Source organism: Gopherus evgoodei, chromosome 2, assembly GCF_007399415.2.
Source record: "Gopherus evgoodei ecotype Sinaloan lineage chromosome 2, rGopEvg1_v1.p, whole genome shotgun sequence".
In the NCBI taxonomy this organism is placed as follows: Eukaryota; Metazoa; Chordata; order Testudines; family Testudinidae; genus Gopherus; species Gopherus evgoodei.
Window position 1 is genome coordinate 221,299,760 of NC_044323.1, and position 18,164 is coordinate 221,317,923.

The 18,164-nt window shown below is 42.4% G+C and overlaps 1 protein-coding gene and 1 long non-coding RNA gene across 4 annotated transcripts in view; one reads left to right on the forward strand and one right to left on the reverse strand.

Annotated features, from left to right (window-relative positions):
- Positions 1-1,222: 1,222 nt before the first annotated feature.
- Positions 1,223-17,808, reverse strand: LOC115646768. Its single transcript, XR_003999118.1, has 2 exons — positions 17,344-17,808; positions 1,223-1,435 (listed from the first exon to the last, which is right to left on the reverse strand). It is a non-coding gene; the product is annotated as an uncharacterized LOC115646768 (long non-coding RNA).
- Positions 17,798-18,164, forward strand: part of MAPRE2 (microtubule associated protein RP/EB family member 2) — a 162,233-nt gene continuing 161,866 nt past the window's right edge. Inside the window, exon 1 of one of the 3 annotated variants that reach the window (XM_030553053.1) lies at positions 17,798-18,022. The gene's annotated coding sequence lies outside the window, so the exon portion shown is untranslated. The remainder of the gene's footprint in view (positions 18,023-18,164) is intronic. The other 2 variants (XM_030553050.1, XM_030553051.1) reach the window with 2 other exon arrangements.

Genomic DNA, 18,164 nt, shown 5'->3' on the forward strand with positions numbered 1-18,164 from the left:
CTCTGGAAGGTGGGGGCCCCTGACTCCCACTTTTGGGTAGGCCCTTCCGCCCCTGTTTAGAAGCCACCCTGCAGTTCATTATTTTATTCAGGTGCATGTTATTTCCCTTTTATTGCCCTAGAAAGTATTCTTTGCACATGACCTTTAGCCTAAAAAATTACTGAGGGATCCTCACATCAGAATGTCCCATAGCTCTATAGTTAGCATGCTCTCCTGAGGGGTGGGAAATACCTGCTCAGATCCTTTCTCCCCTCTAGTAGAGAAGGGGGAAGTGAACCTGGGACTTGCAAATCCCAGGTGAGTACTCTAACCTCTAGGCCAGTGGTTCCCAAACTGGGGTTTGCAAAATGTTACAGGGGGTTCTCGGGGAAAAAAATCCCTAATGGCAGACAGAGCTGTCCCTAGGAAACCTGGAGCCCGGAGACCCTGGACTTTCAAGAGCTAGGCAGATCAAAGCGAGCATATCTATCACACTGACGAGATTTAAACTTCAAGATTCCTTATAAGAAATGGAAAGGGAGGTGGATATTTATTTTTCTGTTTTTAAAATTAAATAGGCAGCTAGTATTGTTTTTAAAATTATTATGAAGAACAAGTTTAAGCTTTGTTGTCACGTGCGTTGTTTTCCTGGACTGCTCAAGACCTGAAAGCTTGTGTAGGAGGAACTCTTTGAGTTGGCTTCTTAAATACCTTCATGCTGTTTCACATCTGATACTCCTTGATGAAACATTGGAGCCTTGTCTTATAACAGGCTTATTCAAAGTGATACAAGCTACAAAAGTGAGATCTTGAAAGAGTGTTGCTATTTTCATAATGTAATAAAAATACTGTAATGATTTATAATTAATAATAAATACTATGTAATAAGCATGTCATAAAAACAAATTTTATATTTCCAAGATCACTGCTTTTATAATTTATACCCAGGTAAAGGAGAAAATCCCTGGAAACAGGGCCAGCTCCAGTCACCAGCCCAGCAAGCAGCTGCTTGGGGCGGCCAACAGTGAGGGGCTGCACGTCCGGGTTTTCGGTGGTAATTTGGCAGCGGGTCCCTCACCGTCTCTTGGAGTAAAGGACCAGCTGCCAAATTGCTGCCAAAGACTGAAGTGGTGGTGGTAGAGCTGCAGACCTCTATCGTGGCTTTTTTTTTTCTTTTTGCTGCTTGAGGTGGCAAAAACCTTGGAGCCGGCCCTGTCTGGAAATATTCATATTTAGGAGGGGGTTCGCAAGACTTGACATTTATTGAAAGGGGTTCACAGGTTGTTAAAGTTTGGAAACCATTGCCCTAGGCTAAAAGTTGTAAGCCCTCCTCCTCCTCGTTGTTTTGTGCAGCATGAGGCCTAACTCATTCCCCCAAGAAGCAGCTTAGGTGCATAAGCTGACTGACTTTCCAGGTAGCAGGTTCCCATTCATGGATGACAAGCAGAGATAGGTGCTGTCATAAACAGATAAGAAAAGTTAATAGCACAGAAGTACTTTCTATCTCTTTGATTGTAAAGGGTTAACAAGTTCAGTAAGCCGGGCTGTCACCTGACCAGAGGACCAATCAGAGGACAGGATACTTTCAAATCTTGAGGGAGGGAAGTTTTTTGTGCTGTGCTGTTAGATTTGGTTGCTGTTCACACTGGGGGCTCAGAGGGATCAGATGTGCAACCAGGTTTCTCTCCAATCTCCCTGATACAGTTTCTTATAGATCCAGAATAGTGTGAGTACTAGGTAGATAAGGCGAGTTAGGCTTATGTTTGTTGTCTTTATTTGCAAATGTGTATTTGGTTGGAAGAAGTTCAAATGTGTATTTGGCTGAAAGGAGTTCAAATTGGTATCTTGCTGAAAAGATTTTAATTTGTACTTGTATACTTAGGCTGGGAGGGTGTTCTCAGTGTCTATAGCTGAAAGACCTTGTACCTATTCCATTTTTTTTTTAATTTACAAAGATAATTTTTACTGTTTTTTTTCTTTCTTTAATTAAAAGCTTTTCTTGTTTAAGAACCTAATTGTTTTTTTTATTCTGGTGAGACCCCAGGGGACTGGGTCTGGATTCACCAGGGAATTGGTGGGGAGAAAGGAGGGAAGGGGGAGAGAGAGGCTACATTCTCTCTGTGTTAGGATTACTGTCTCTCTCAGGGAGAATCTGGGAGGGGAAGAGAGAAGGAGGGGGGAAGGTGTATTTTCCTCTCTGTTTCAGGATTCAAGGGGTTTGAATTACAGTGATCTTCCAGGGTAACCCAGGGAGGGGAAGTCTGGAAGAGGCAACGGTGAAGGAAAGGGTTTACTTTCCTTGTGTTAAGATCCAGAGGGTCTGGGTCTTGGGGGTCGCCGGGCCAGGTTTTGTGGGGACCAGAGTGTACCAGGCACTGTAATTCCTGGTTGGTGGCAGCGCTACAGGTTCTAAGCTGGTAATTAAGCTTAGAGGAATTCATGCTGGTACCCCATCTTTTTGGACGCTAAGGTTCAGAGTGGGGATTATACCATGAAAGGTGCCCAGATTAGGCCCCTATATCTGAGAGAGAGGCTTAATTTAGCACACATCCCTGTTGTCACCATCTCCTATAAGGTAGCTTAGCCAGTTCTGTGGATTGCTTTCTAAGGTTTTTGTGGATTTCATTCTAAGACACCTGTCTCTCTCTCTCCCCATTCATTGTATGGGGAGCCTAGGGGCCTAACCCAGCTTTGTGGATCACAGTGTTGCCCTGGTGATGTTGTAGACACCCAAAAGTGAGGCATTTTGATGCTCAGCGTTGTAACAGCTAAGTCCAACAGCGTTGGATCCCGCCCCAAATTCCCACTGGACAAGAACTGGATATCTGTGTTTTTAGTCAGACAACACACCTGAGGCTGAGGCTATAGTCAAATAGCCCCGTCCAATGTTTGATTTACTTCTTGTGTTACTGGGAAGATATTCACATTTATGTTTACTTCAAATAGGAGCCCCAGCTTTTTAGGTTCAAAGGTCACTGTCTGTATTCAGGTGCATGTTACTTCCCTTTTATTGCTTTAGAAAGTGTTCCTTGCTCATCACATTTAGCCTAAAAATCTACTCTAACTGAAGGATGGAAAGTCCTGTGTGAAGTTGGGTATTGCTGATGTAAATTGTATTGTTCTATGAGAGAGGATTTAGTCATTTATTATTAGTTTCCATATTGCTCATTGTAATGAGTGAATAGTTATTGGCTTGAATGTATTTTCAAATATAAAATTTAATAAAACAAACTTTAGTATCAAAAGACTGGTAGTGATGTGAACTGCTTACATAAAATCTGCAACCTAATTGGAAAATGTTATTTTTTATTGTCTTATTGTTACTCCCTCTGTTATGAGATGAAGCCAAATGTGCGTTCATGGGTGGTGTACAGAATTAATTCTCTGAGAGAACAAAGAAACACATGGTAGCATGACAAACAATGTTAGGAAGGTTTTTTGTTTTTTTTCCCAAAGCTCTATTGACTGGTGATATTCAGTCCCCAAGACTCTTCCACCATTGTTAGTTTTATTCCTTGTAGATTCATTTACACAAGTCCTGATCCAGCTTTCTAAACAGAGTTCATCTGCTTTTCAGGGTGGCTGGCTTTCTTCTGAGATATTAAAGCAGGGGTTCTTTCATTACCTGTACTTGCTAATTCACGGATTTTTATGTCAGATGCCATAGACTGAACTCATTAGCCTGTGGTATTAATCATGTGAATTAATTTATGTCTGAGGATGGAAGTGATCCCAGCTGGTATTAAAATCTGAAATGACTTCTGTGTCACAATAGAGGAAAAATGTCATTGTTTTTCAGATTAGGCAATTCCATTTGCCTTATCCTGTTATTTCATTTCTTCTATTACTGAGGGTCGTGGAGAAAAGAATACAGCTCTTTCCAACATTAGTGACAGTGAAAAGCACAAATAATCTTAAAGAAAATGTATTCTTTAAAGAATTTTAACTTCTGAGCCAGACTGTCCTATATTAGGGGAAAAACTGTAAAGAGCAGGTATCTCCATGAGTTTCAACTCAGTTTTCTTCAAATCATTTCATCACGGGAAGGATTTGTCCCAATTATAATACAGGCAAGGCCTGACTCCTTGCCCCAGCAGATGTCCATGTTCTGCATGGCTCTTGGGACAATTGTTAAACATTTGCAAGGCTGCCCGAGCCAATACCTCTCTAATGAGAACGTTTCCAGTAATAGCCATTTAATCTATCCTTTGCTGCTTCCCCTGTGGCTGTTCAGCAGTGGCGGTTCTGAGTCAGAGTTAATTATGCTGGGACAGTATCCATGCCTAATCAGATAGGTATGGATAGTGTCTGTGCTTGCCCCACCTCTGGCTCTCACATACCTCAGTTCCATGCACCCCAAGTTTCCACAGGTTACAGGGAAAGAAACATGTCACTGAGTCAGTGTTTCCCTCTTTCCATATGCGCTCCCTATCATTATCACCTGACAGGTATATTCATGGAGATGGCTATATGGCCCTAAAAAGAAGACTGTTACTTTTCTTTAATTGTAACCACCATTAAAGTTTAAAAATGCAATTCGTTCCCTGTTTCACCTATTTCTGTTTGACAAATATTTTTCTTCTGTTGCTAATGAAGCTGAAATTAATCTGAGTGTTTTTGTTTCTTTCCTTGGTTACACCATCTGCATCATGATTATCTGATCCAGAAATCTCATGGCTTGTGAGGCAGCAGCCAGAAGCCTGACAAAGAGCCACTGAGGCTGACAAACGCTAATAGGTTAAGCCATGATAACAGTGTCAATGGGAAGGCAAACTCAGTTAACCTGCACTAAAGCCATAGTAAGAGTCTGCCCAAACCCTTCAGCTTCATGGCCTACAATGAACCAAAAACAGATTATCCAAGATGACTGCATCACTTTGGGAATAAGATTAGTTGGGTCCTGATTCAAGAAAGCATCCCTAGTCAAGAAAGCACCAATACATGTTCTTAATTTGGACTTTGGTTAGCTGCTGCCTGCAGAGTGAGCAGGAAGAGCTCACCCATAGTGTGCATTATTTTAAAATGGTACCGTGTGTGTGTGTGGTTCCGGGTTTTTTTGTTTTTTTGGGGGGGGGGTTTGGTGGGGTAAGGGACTAAATATTATTTCTTGTCACCAAAATGGTGAATATTTGAATCAGGAAAAGATTTTTCTCTGGAAAATCATTTTTAAGTAGGTCATATTTCACCATGGGTCATATTTGACCCTACTGATAATATCCCTTTAACTTAATGTATTCTTAAAAGTAATTGGTTCATTCAGATTGAGTGAGCAGAAATAATATTCCCAGTGTATTTAGGATAGCAACAAAAACAAGTGACTATATCCTAAAGAATATTCCTTCAGAATTGTTGTAGTTCAGCCTAGCTTGCTGCAGTGGAACATTTCCAATGATTAATTACATTGCCTTTGCCTACGGGTGTCTCAGGATGTATCTCTGACAATTTATACTTCAGTGCACAACAGTAAGAGGTAAACTGGACAGGCTGTACTACTTCAACTGTAGAGACACCATTCAGGACAGGCTGTGTGCATTCCTCCAAACAATTCTACTCTCCCATCTAGCACTTGTGAGTTTCTTTCTGAAGACATTGCGGAAAAATGAAGAACTTTCTTAAATATATTTTACAAAGTTGTCATAAACAGATAAGTAAGAGTTAACAGAAGTACTTCATATCTCTTTTGCCTGTAAAGGGTTAACAAGATCAGTGAGCCTGGCTGTCACCTGACCAGGACCAATCAGGGGACAGGATACTTTCAAATCTTGAGGGAGGGAAGTTTTTGTGTGTGCTGTTAGTTTTTGGTTGTTCTCTCTGGATTCTGAGAGTGACCAGACGTGCAACCGGGTTTCTCTCCAATCTTTCTGATACAGTCTCTTATATGTCCAGAATAGTAAGTACTAGGTAGATAAGGCGAGTTAGGCTTATGTTTGTTTTCTTTATTTGCAAATGCGTATTTGGCTGGAAGGAGTTCAAATTTGTATTTTGCTGAAAGGATTTTAATTTGTACTTGTATACTTAGGCTGGGAGGGTATTCCCAGTGTCTACAGCTGAAAGACCCTGTAACATATTCCATCTTAAACTTACAAAGATAATTTTTTCTATTTTTTCTTTCTTTAATTAAAAGCTTTTCTTGTTTAAGAACCTGATTGTTTTTTTTTTTTCTGGTGTGAGACCCCAGGGGACAGGGTCTGGATTCACCAGGGAATTGGTGGGGAGAAAGGAGGGAAGAGGGAGAGAGAGGTTAATTTTTTCTCTGTGTTAGGATACTTTCTCTCTCAGGGAGAGTCTGGGGAGGGAGAGAGAGAAGGAGGGGGGAAGGTGAATTTTCCTCTCTGTTTAAAGATTCAAGGAGTTTGAATCACAATGATCTTCCAGGGTGACCCAGGGAGGGGAAGCCTGGGAGAGGCAACGGTGAGGGAAAAGGTTTACTTTCCTTTTGTTAAGATCCAGAGGGTCTGGGTCTTGGGGATCCCCAGGGAAGGTTGGGGGGGGGGGCAGAGTGTACCAGACACTGGAATTCCTGGTTGGTGGCAGTGCTACAAGTACTAAGCTGGTAATTGAGCTTAGAGGAATTCATGCTGGTACCCCATCTTTTGGACGCTAAGGTTCAGAGTAGGGAATTATATCATGACAAAAGTATGTCTCCAAACAAAGTGTTATGAACATATCTAAGCTACTTTCTCTCTTCAAGCTGTACTATTGCCATTTTCATTCTATATCTCACATAAGGAATGAGAAGACGGGAGGAGTTGCACCTCCACTAAAGGTGTTTATTCTTTAATATATTATTTAATCTTTCATGTTTCATACCCATTTGAACATAAAAATATTTAAAATTTTGCAACAACAAAAAAAGCATAATAGGGATTGCAATTACGTGACCTTCTCTTGACTGGAAGCTTCTTACACTGGAATTCCATACTCGATTCGATAAGTACTGAGTTAGAGCTTAATCTTTCTAGGAGCTGAGCACTCAGCTCCTATTGACTTCATATTTCCTATATTGCACAATGGAGCATAAATGCAGCGGGGTCCTGGGATCCAAAAAGAAAGAAAATTTCAAAGCCAATAATGTGCTGAATGCTAGAGCTGGTTGAAAGTTTTCTGTCAAAACTGTTTTTGATGGAAAAATAGGGATTTGGACTAAATGAATTTTTGTGAAAACTGCTTTTTATGGAATGTGACTTTTTTGTCAAAATATGTTTTGTTTTGCTTTTATTTTAGGCTAAAAACATTTTGGTTTGAGTTTTCAATGAACAATCAAAATTTTCCATGGACAAAAATAACATTTTCCAACTAGCTGTACTGAATGCTGCTTTTAATCAGACTATTGGTGGCATTCAGCTAAAGTTGAGGGAAATTTAATAATTCCTTGTGCTGTTCACCTTTAATTAGGCACTATATTTTTTCTAGGAAGCTTAGTTTTGTCACTATGGGCCCAGTTCAATACCTATTAAAGTCAATTGAAGGACTCTTAATGACTTTAATGAGAATTAGATCAGATCTTATGAACATAGCACATTTTGGGGCACTGTAAAGGTAAAAGAATAATAATACTGCATCCAACTCTTACAATTAATGAAGGAGTTCATGAAGGAGAAACAACTGAAGCCATAAATGCTGGCTTTAAATTCAGATGGCTTTGCAAGGTGTAAGTCTTTAGTAATATGACAAACTGTGCACTATATTTATGGGTTTGGTACTTTGGGTACCTCCTCATATACTCACAGAGTACTGTGCTGTTATGCACTACACAGGATAACTTACCCTTTCCTTCTCACTTTCCCAATGGAGAACCCACAAGATATTTTAAACTCAGTAACAAAGTAGGTTTAGAGAATTTAAATACAGTAATGAATTAAAGTGAGTCAGAGGGCCACATTTTGCCCTTAGCAGGAGCAACGTCAGGGTTTCTGGCTCCCTAGGCAGGATTCAGGAGGCAGCATTTTGTGCGCTCCCCACGGGGCGCACAGGAGCTTCCGTTTCCACTCCCGTCGCGCCGCCGAAGAAGGACCCTCCACCGAAATGCCACAGGTGACAGCGGCAGTCACTGAGCTGCTCAATTGCCTGCCGCTGTTTTCCGCGGCACGTCGGCAGAAGGTCCTCCTTCGGTGGCGTGACGGGAGTGGAACCGGAAGCTCCCGTGCGCCCCAAGGGGAGTGCACAAAATGCCACACCCCGAATCTTGGCACCCTAGGCAACCGCCTAGGGTTGCCTTATGGAAGCGCCGGCCCTGGCCCTTAGTTACACTCCTGCAAATGCATTGACATCAGTGAGGCTTCATGCATGTAAAAGATGGCAGGATTTGGCACAAAGTGTTCAGTAATAAATTAGGCTGAGCATCTTCCATTGCTTAATTGCTACTATTCCATTTGTGGCTGTATAGCAAGTGTAAAGAGCTCTTTACAAATATCTATAATGGTTTCTCACCACAAGGGTTGAGTGCCCAAAGATAAGCAAGCACACCTAATGATATACAATGACTGATCATATGGAGGACCTTCTATAATGCAATGGTCCTTTGTGTTTCAAGTTCAGTCCTGAACCAACTGCTGCTGTGTCCCTAGGTGTATAATATGTCCCTCTTTAGGTACTCATTCTATGTTTCAAATTCTGATCCTTGTTTTTCCTTTTTCTTTGCAGATTTGCTGCAGTTTTCTGTGTTTTTAAATGCTAAATGGGCACCTGAATTTAGGAGGTAGTGTCCTGATGAATGAACTCATGTGAACACTCGTGCATATGGCAGTGGTGGGCAACCTGTGGCCTGTGGGCCAGAAGCAGCCCATCAGGGTAATCCACTGGCGGGCCACCAGATTGGTTTGTTTGTTTACATTTGCACTGCCGCCCACAGCTCCCAGTGGTTGGGAACAGCGAACCGCGGCCATTAGGAGCTGTGGGCGGCCGTGCAAATGTAAACAAACAATCTGGCTGCTGGCCAGTGGATTATCCTGATGAGCCATGTGCAGCTGCAGGTTGGCCACCACTGGTCTAATCTGTTCCTAAAAACCTCCAGTTACATGGATTCCTCAGCCTCCGTTAACAGCCTATTCCAGTACTTAACTATCCTTATAGTTAGAAAGTTTTTCTTAATCTTAGTCTCATCTCAAAGCTATTTACAGACACAGGGAGCAGTACAGCATCACCCCCATTCATTCATGTCCAGAGTTTGTTTCTCAGTTAAACACAGCCTGGTCATGCCCTTGCATATAATGTCTCACCATCTAGTCATTGGTCTGTCTCTAGGTCCAACTGACCTTGTCTCTTTTTGCATCATTTTCTTTGGCATCCTATCATCTGTTTGTCTTCAGCAGCGTTCCCACCATCGTAAGCTTTTTGATTGCAGCCTGTAAAGGATTCACTCACTTCAGGTGTACCTCATTATGGTTGGATCTAATAATTAGCTTTAATCATGTCTGGCATCCCCTTCTGGTGGTTGCCCATGCTGTGGCCCCTCTCTCTCTCTCCATGACTCAGGGTACTCCCTCTTCATGTCTCAGCTCTCCAGACAGGTCACCATATAGTCCCCCTACTCCGGGGCAACAAAGTCCCATCAGACAAGCTGTCCAGAAGACTGCCTGAGATAGCAGATGTTCTGACTCCTAGTCCTGTGCCAGTTACTGTTAGGGGAACCCAGGCCTGCCCACTACTTTGGGTTCTAGCCAAGGGACCCTATGATTAGCAGCCTAGGTTTGCTCAGTCTCAGATACTGTTGCTGTTTCCTTGGGCTCCCTCCATCTCTACTTCCCTATCTCTTTGCCTGTTTGTGGGTTTACCCCTGGAGCTTCTTCCACTCCCTGTGGCTACTTCACCCTTTTCAGGCTCTTGTCAAATTCCCTAGTCTGGGGCAGGACTTCAGTGCTTACTCTCCCCCTGGATCACCTCCTTGAAAGGGAATTGACCAGGGAAAATGTGGGGTGGACAGCCAATCCCGTACCCTGACTTCACATCCTAATTGACTTCTAATTTCTTCATTTGTCTTAAAATCATTCCACTTTTAACCTGCTACCTTCTGAAAAAAACTCTCATCACTACTACTTCCAGCCTTCTGATGACTGTTCTGTTTAAGGCGGCTGCTTCCAGACCATAGAGTAATACTCATAATACAGTGGTATGAAAAATTCTCTTTGGCACCAAACAATGTTTTCCTCAGTCCATAATTTCATCAACTTCTGTGCAACACTTATCGCTAAAGCACATCTCCTTTTAGCCTTATCTTTAATGCAACCGTTGGAATTTATCAAGCTTCCAAGAAACACACAAGATTTTATTTCTTCTACAACTTCACTGCTGCTGTATTTAAACACTTTATTTATTGTCCCTTTTCCAAGATGCAACCACTTTGTCTTCTTGGCAATTATTTGTTAAGTCCAAATTGACTACACCAAACATTGACTTGAACTAGTTGCTTAATTTTCCACCAACTCTTACAGGAGTCTTCCTACATAACTGTTATAATTGTAGTTATCTTATCTGCAACTCCTTAAGATTTTACTACTTTCCATAATGTTTCCCTCCAAACCAAATCAAATGCCTTCATGAAGTCGATGACAACAGCAAGCATCTTTAATTCCTGTTCTCGCTTTTTTCCCCCCCATCAACTGTTGGAGTATGAATATATGATCAGTGCAACTTCAGTCCGGTCTGAAGCTGCACTATTCTGTGCCTACTACTTCCTTTAAAACTGCCCTTAATCTGTTGACAGTTACTTTCCTCATTATTTTTCCCAGTACTGATAATAAGCTTATTCCCCTATAATTATATGTATTGGCAGGCTTTCCTTTCTTCAGGATTGGTACAACTGTTGCCTTTATCTAACCATCTAGTACCTCCTGTTGCTCCCATGCCTTCTTATATACTCTTCCTAATGCTTTGACAGCACTTGTCCTTCCAGGTTTTTAAAAATCAGTGGATAAATTGTCTATTCCTGCAGCTTTCCCAATTTTTAACTCCTTTGCTGCTCTTTCTATTTCTTCTTATGGTGGTTCAGTGCTGGTAACCTTTCTACCTTGCAAGGGGACCTGTTCATCTAGCATTTCTAAAATCCTTGTATCTGGATGAACTGCAGGTTCAGCATTTTGTTAAAATGCTCCCTCCATCCTTCCAGCACCTCTTCTGCATTTGTTGTCAGTTCGCAGGTAGCCTTTCTTATTGCTTGAATTGTTGGCCTGATTGTGTTCCATACAACTTAACTTTTTTGCATATAATTTTCATATCTTTTCTTGACTCCGCCTCCATTTGTTGAGCTTTTTCTTTCCAGAACTTTTGCTAGTCCAATCCTTGTTATTTCTTCACAGTGCTTTTTAATTCTAATTCTTTCACTTTCCCAGCAGTCTTAGCCTGTTTACACTTTATCATAATGTTTTTGTTTCATTGCTTGTCCAGCTTTTCCTTGTTTGCTTATGCTTTCCAATAACTTCTCCACTGCATTTTTTATCCCTTCCTTGAATTTCCCCCATTCAGTCTTGAGTGAGATTTCTTTATTGTTGCATTTTAATGGCCTGAAATGCCTTGAAAGTGTCATCTTGTATATTCCCTCACAGAGCTATCCTTCAACTTATCAAGATCAAATTTGGCTCCAGTTGCACCCATCTTCTTTTTGGACTTTAACTTAATCTTTCCCATTAGTAGTTCATGCCACACTTGACACTTCTATAGACTCCAACATCCAGCAGTGACCATTTATGCCTTTTACTGATAATAATGTGGTCAATCTGGTTTATGGTTTGACCATCTGGTCAGTTCCATATAATCTTTGGCATATTTTTGTGAGGAAACCGAATATCACTTTGGCATTTCACAATAAGTTGATAACTGTTTCACATTATTGTTTGCTGTCCCAATGCTGTGTGGTCCAACACTGTTAATTAGCTCACCATGCCCACTACCAGCTTTGTATCTGTATCTGCCTCATGAAAATCATATCATGACCAGGAATCTTGTCTACAGTGCTAACCAGCTGTCCTCTTCCTCTTCTGCATCTTCTGTTGGTGCATCACAGCCAATCACAGTTGTGCATAGTTTACTGTAGGCAGTAGTAAAACCTTGCTATGACAATTTACTCAGACACCAGTTTCCAGCTCTTCACTGAAGTATCTGTTCTCTTGTCCACTGCTAAAGCAATGGCATCCTTATACTTCGCTTGTCCACCTGAATTTCCAGAATAAAGGAAAGAATAATTTTAAGCCGTGAATTCTCTTGTACACAGCTAGTTTGTGTCTTGTGTGGCAGAAACAGAAATATGTAAGTTCCTTACCTCCTCCTGCTACTAGCTCAGTCTGGCCTGGAGTAAATAGGGATCTAACATTCCAGCTCATAATATATGTAATATATTTGGTTGTTATCCAAAATATTCTAATATCTAACCTAAAACTCCCTTGCTGAAGATTAAGCTGATTACTTTTTGTCCTACTTATAGTGGACATGGAGAACAACTGATCACCATTTTCTTTATGATAGTCCTTACATATTTGAAGACTTATCAGCTCCCCCCTCAGTCTTCTTTTCTCAAGACTAAACAGGATCAGTTTTTTAACCTTTCCTCCTAGGGTCAGTTTTTCTATACCTTTTATCATTTTTATTGCTCTCCTATGGACTTTTTCCAGTTTGTCCACATCTTTCTTAAACTGGATACAGTACTTCAGCTGAGCCTCATCAGTGCTGAGTAGCATGGAACAATTACCTCCAGTGTTTTACATACATTCCTGTTAATACACCCCAGATTAATAATAATAGTTTATTTTGCAGCTGCATCATATTGTTGATTCATATCAATTTGTGATCCACTATAACCCCCCAGATCCTTTTCTGTAATACTACAATCTAGCCAGTTATTTCTTATTTTGTAGTTGTGCTTTTGATTTTTTTCCCTTCGTAAGTGTGTACTTTGCACTTGTCTTTATTAAATTTAATCTTGTGGATTTCAGACCAGTTCTCCAATTTGTCAAGGTTGCATTTGATACCTCCCTATCTCATAGGCAAGGTGTGAAAATAAACTCACTGATGTATCTGAGGAACTAAAATACTACCATAGAATATTAGGGTTGGAAGAGACCTCAGGGTGTTATCTAGTCCAATCCCCTGCTCAAAGCAGGACCAACACCAACTAAATCATCCCAGCCAAGGCTTTGTCAAGCCGGGCCTTAAAAACCTCTATGGATGGCGTGACAAAGTTCCTCCTCTACCTTGGTGGGTCCTGCGCTTATTGGCAGATTTGCTCACCTCAGTGATCTTCCCCTCTTGTGGAACCCACAGCCTGGGTCAGCTCCTCCTGTGTCTGATCAGGAGTTGGGAGGTTTAGGGGGGGAACCCAGGCCCACCCTCTACTCCGGGTTCCAGCCCAGGGCCCTGTGGATCGCAGCTGTCTATAGTGCCTCCTGTAACAGCTGCATGACAGCTACAACTCCCTGGGCTACTTCCCCATGGCCTCCTCCAAACACCTTCCTCCTGATGTCTGATAATGCTTGTCCTCCTCAATCCTCCAGCAGTTCACTCTCAGCTTCTTGCTCCTTCTCCTCTGGCTCCTCCCTGCCAGACTGGAGTGAGCTCCTTTTTAAACCCAGGTGCCCTGATGAGCCTGCCTTGATTGGCTGCAGGTGTTCTAATTAAAGTAGCTATCTCCACTGCCTTCTAGAAAGATCTTAAATGGCCCCAGGTGCCTTGATTAACCTGGAGCAACTGCTATTTGGTTACCAGGGCCCTATTGGCATCCAGTGGGGGTGGGCGGGCAAAGCCCGCCCACTTCTAAAGGGCCTCCCCCCAGCCTAAGGGGAGGACCCACAGGTCTGGGACACCAAGTAATTATGGGGGACAACTAATGAAAAAAACAGGATCGGGAGTGAGGTCATAGGGCTAAACGAAGGGAACCCGATGGGGACACCAAGCAGAGAACCCCGGACAACGCCCACTGCTCCTCGTTGGTTACCAGGGTCCTAGGGATTTGTTTAGCCTGGGGCTAACATACCTGTTTCTTGGTACTTTACTGTAGCCATCTGGCCTTGCCCCATCACAATGGAAATTCCACCACCTCCCTAGGTAACCCAGTCCAGTGCTTCACCACTCCGCTAGTGAAATAGTTTTTGCTAATATCCAACCTAGACCTCCCCCACTGCAACTTGAGACCGTTGCTTCTTGTTCTATCATCTGCCACCACTGAGAATAGCCGATCTCCATCCTCTTTGGAACCTCCCTTTCGGTAATTGAAGGATTCTATCAAATCCCCCCTCACTCTTCTCTTCTGCAGACTAAATAACCCCAGTTCCCTCAGCCTCTCCTCATAAGTTATATGCCCCAGTCCCCTAATCATTTTCATTGCCCTCCGCTGGACACTCTCCAATTTGTCCACATCCCTTCTGTAGTGGGAGGACCAAAACAGGACACAATACTCCAGGTAGGGTGACCAGAAAGCAAGTGTTTAAAAATCGGGATGAGGGTGAAGGGTAATAGGAGCCTATATAAGAAAAAGACCCAAAAATCGGGACTGTTCCTATAAAATCGGGACATCTGGTCACCCTAACTCCAGGTGTGGCCTCACCAGTGCGAAATAGAGGGGAATAATCACTTCCCTCAATCTGCTGGCAATGCTCTTACTAATGCAGCCCAATATGCCATTAACCTTCTCGGCAACAAGGGCACACTGCTGACTCATATCCAGCTTCTCGTCCACTGTAATCCCCAGGTCTTTTTCCGCAGAACTGCTGCTTAGCCAGGTCTATTAAATGAGGCTCGCAGAGGTGATAAGACTCTTTTTTAAGGGAGGAAGTTAATACCACTAGCCTGTGAGGTGACAAAGTAGAAATAAATCTGGCAGTTTCTCATGAATTTTTAAAAATGAGAACCTGTGATCCTAAGTATCAGTTTTGTTAAGGATTTATTTGGCTGCTCCCTTTTTTAACTGTTATACCTGGAATCTTGGTTATGTGTCTCTTTAGCTTTGTTTTATTTGTTTTTCCTCTTTGAAAAGAGTATGTTAACAGTTGAGAAATGGAAAAAAAAATCCATCAAGAGTAACAAGTAGTACCAATCCCCCAAAGACAGCATACACTTCTTATCCTCAGTTGGGATTTGCTATTATTGCCGTCCCCCACACCTCCATTTACAAATTTAGATGTTGCTTTCTGCAAAGTTTCCATGAACGTTCTTACCAGTAAACCCATTTGCTAGTGTATTCTTGGAAAGAATACAAATGGAGAATGAGCACAGTTAAAATAAATTCACTAAAAAATTCAAACTAATGTTCACTGGAGAATGATTTTGTGCAGTATTTTCCCAACTCTAGTTATACTCCGTTCAGTTCCCAAAACCAGGACTAACATATAACTATAAATTATCTGTTGAGATGTTTGAGCAGTTACAGACTTTTTCCTACTGCTGTATTGTTTGTTTTTGCAAACATAATGCCATAAACAAAATCAAATCAAACTAACATAGCTAATTAGCCATGTTCCTGCTCAGCAAGTTAGAGATTTGTACATCAGAGAGATGGAAGCTTCTCTAACTTGCTGAACAGAAACATAATTAATTGACAATGTTAATTAGCCATAGAATTACATGGTTATTTACACTCATTATAATATCCAAATGAAAACTGGAACAAAGTCATACTCTCAAAATAATACAAGTGTTGGACACCTGAGTAGTGTGTGCCATGTGATCATTAGCACAGAATAGCCTTGTGGAACAACTCATCTGAGGAAAGATATGGATGGAAGGCTGTTTCAAGAATATGAGTGATGTGACAGACATTGAAATCCAATGCATTATCTTTGGTGACTATATTGTATCAAGTCTATGTATCATTTTGGGCAAGGGATTGCATGGAACTCAGGGGGGACAGGGGAAAGGTTATAACAGTTCCTCCAGGAACCAAAAGCAGTGTGTGTATGTGTGGGGAAGGATGGAGGATTAAGGCAAATCACTTTGGTTGTAAACATCTCCTGAGACTTATCATACATTGGGAAGGCTTGCATATACTGGATCAATCTTGGCTTTCCAGAGATCAACAGACAAAAAATGGTTTTGATATAAAAAGGCTGGGTTTATACTCAGGGCCTTCTCTCTGATCCAGAAAATGAACAGGACCTTCTGTCCAAAGGGGCCCCTGCCTTTGCAGAAGGAATTAGAGCTAGTGTGGGTATATCTCCTCAGGTGGGAATTATGTGCCCAGCTCCAAGTGTAGACATACCCTAACTCTGCAGTCAAGCTAAAACCGTAACTCTGAGAAGTGTGAACTTCCCTAATTCATCTCAATAGGGTATTAACTCTGATACCTAAGTATAACAATTTGAATGTCAACACTTAATTATTTCACTGTTGATCATTTTAGCAGGAAAAGGCAGCTAACATGCTTACTCAGTGTGATGGGATATTACAGATTATAGATATTGACCGATTATTATATAAGACTAATGTGGTCATACAGTCCATCCCCCTGTCAATACATGACAGTTCTACAGCATACTGTATTATTCTCTATAACATTTCTAGTGCTTTATTCAGTCTAGTTTTAAATGAGTCAAGCAACGGGGCTACCATAACTTCAGGATAGGAAGGGATTTTTTTCTTACATTTTATTTTTTCTTAATTTCATCTAGTTATAACCCATGCACAAAGTGAACTTTCAGGGAAAGGAAAAGGAGGAAAAAAGACAACAGCAGTTATGAAAGGGGAAAAGGCACAGAGTGGGGATCACCGGGTAATGGGACATAACTAATTCCCTCACTATTTTTTTTCTACTTCAAACCCTTACTTATAGTGTTATGTGTTGCTTTTACAAAGAGAAGAAACCAGGGGGGAAATGTACAGAAGAGATCACCTATCCTCAATGTTTAATTTACAAGTATATGGACATGAGAGCTTAAAACCAAAAGACACAAAATGAAGATCCTATGTGGGCAGAACATCACTAATGGTCCATCTGTGAAGCAATGTATTAAAGACATGGTGTTGACAGCTTCATAAGGGAATCTCATTTCTTGGGAACAAGCTAGATGATTTTGGAAAAAAACCAACACGTGTGATTTCTAAGATTTTTATAGAAAAAACCAACTCCTTCCCTTATTTGGGTATTAAGAGCCCATTGCAGAACACAAGCTAAGGGGTTATGGGTTATTGTGCAGTGTGCAACTTCAGGGAGAAAACAAGGGAAATATAATAGGGCCTCATCCTACAAATAGCCAGCCCTAGAAGTATAGCCTAGTAGTTACCACAGCACTTGGATACCATGGAGATAGGCCTCTGCTATAAAAATCATAGCTGGAGAGAATGGCCCCCCTGGCGGAATGCTAATAGTGGGACTCTGTGCAGGAGTAACTTGATTTTTGAGCGTCACTCTTTGCACGCTCCTGTCCTTAGATTGTAGGGTCTTACCTAGATTGTGAGATCCCGAGGTCAGGAACCTTGTTGTCTCACGGTAAAGCGCTTAAGCTTAAGCTTGCTGCTACAGCTCGATACTAGAGAAGGAATGGAAATACGGCCGCTCTGTTTGGAACCGTGGCAAATTGTTCATCTGGGGATGTTTTTCCTATAAATGAAGATGTCCCAATCCCCTGGCACGATATTCTGTTGGCGGGAGGGGGGGTTGGGAGCTAGATGCATATTTTTCCTGGCTTTTTCTAGCTGCCACCGCTGAGACGTTTCCATTTAACTGCCCTTCCATCCAAGCCTTGTAACAGAGCAACCCAGGGCCAGCGTTACGGAGAAAAAAGAAAACATCAGGCTCCCCCGTCGCCGAGAATGTGCCCGGAGATAAGGCAGGGAGCGCGGGTGGCTGCTCACAGCTGTGACAAAGCCATTCCTCCGCCACTCGCCGGCACGCACACTCCTCCCTCCTCCCCACTTCCTCTGCCCCCGCGCTCCGCTCTCCTCCCATCCCCGGAGCGATCCGGAGCCCAGCGGCAGCCAGGGGCTTGCCCGGTTGGTTCACGTGGCTCTCGGGGTGGAGCAGCTGGCGAAGCGCAGGGGGTGGGTGGAGACAACAAAGCCCAGCTGTCAGCGGCCGGGGAGAGGGAAAGCTGCGGCGGCGGCGGCCCAGGAGAAGGCAGGTGAGGTGAGTCAAGTGCATTTAAAGCCGTACAGGCGCCTGGGCGGGGTGTGAGGGGTGCATGGCCAGGTGCAGTGGCTGGAGGGTGCAAGAAGTTGCCTTTGCCCACAGTCGCTGTGCGGACTGCCGCCCCGATTTAACCCCTTGC